Genomic DNA, 1,223 nt, shown 5'->3' on the forward strand with positions numbered 1-1,223 from the left:
AACACACAAAAATATAATTATAGACTAATAATCTTTAAAATATTATCCAAATTAAAAATATTACAATCAACCACAATATTATAATCTCATCCAAATACAAACACAAAAGTCAAATAACAAAAAAAAATAATAATCAATCACAAACCATTCAATTATTCACCATCTTCATATTACATGTCAATTTGCTGCATAGAAAATACTAACATTTTGAGTGTTGTTCATTCAGCAATAGAGAGTATGTAAAGGTAGGATTGGGTGAATTAGAGAGATGGTGTATTGAGGCCACTGATGAGGTGAGCACCAATCACCATTTGAGATCATTCCTTCTATTCCATATTTATATCATAACATGAATCTGTCATGCTCAGTATGTTGGCTCAGCCTAGGAGGAACTGAAACATATTGAGCAAGCTGTAAGATTCCTAGTAAAAGTCAGTTTTACAAAATCTTGAATTCATATTCAAACAATCAAACGAAAAGAAACTCAATATTTCTCATCTTCCATTCAATTCTTAATCTCAGGTATTGCATCTGAAGTAACAAAGGAGCTCTGCCCAGTGAGTGTCTTTTTTTCAATTTATAGCTACCTGTAAATTGATATACCTCAATTCCATTCTCTTTCTAATAACAAGAACAATTAATTAAGATCAACATCATGAACAATTTATATACTTAACAATTTATAAAATTAACAAATTATCAAAAGGTCAAGAACAACATAACAACTTAACAATCTAAAATTTAAAAGTTAAGAACAACACTAAAACATTAATTTATCAAATTAACAAGTTAATAAGATCAATTAGAATTGAAAATCAAAATAACAAGAACAACTAAAGCTTTAAAATACAGCAAACCAACAAGAAAACAAAAACTTGAACAACATACTAATCATTAAAAACAACAATTAAATAAAATAATAACTGAATAATTAATACAAGAAAGAACAAATAAAGGAAAATAAATTACCTTAGGCTGGAGCATGTTCTGAAATTCGAATAGAACAGGGAGAGGGAGAGGGAGAGGGAGATGGAGCTTTGAAATGCAATGGAGATGGTTGAATAGAAACAGAACGGTGGGACATGACAGTAACCAGCAACCAGCAACCAGCAACCAGCAACCAGCAATTACAAAACAGCAATTACACTAACATTGGTACATTATGAAACAGAGCCAGTAACCAGAGCAATTACAAAAAATCACAAAATATTAAAATGAAATTT

Source organism: Arachis hypogaea, chromosome 2 (genome assembly GCF_003086295.3).
Source record: "Arachis hypogaea cultivar Tifrunner chromosome 2, arahy.Tifrunner.gnm2.J5K5, whole genome shotgun sequence".
Taxonomy (NCBI): Eukaryota; Viridiplantae; Streptophyta; class Magnoliopsida; order Fabales; family Fabaceae; genus Arachis; species Arachis hypogaea.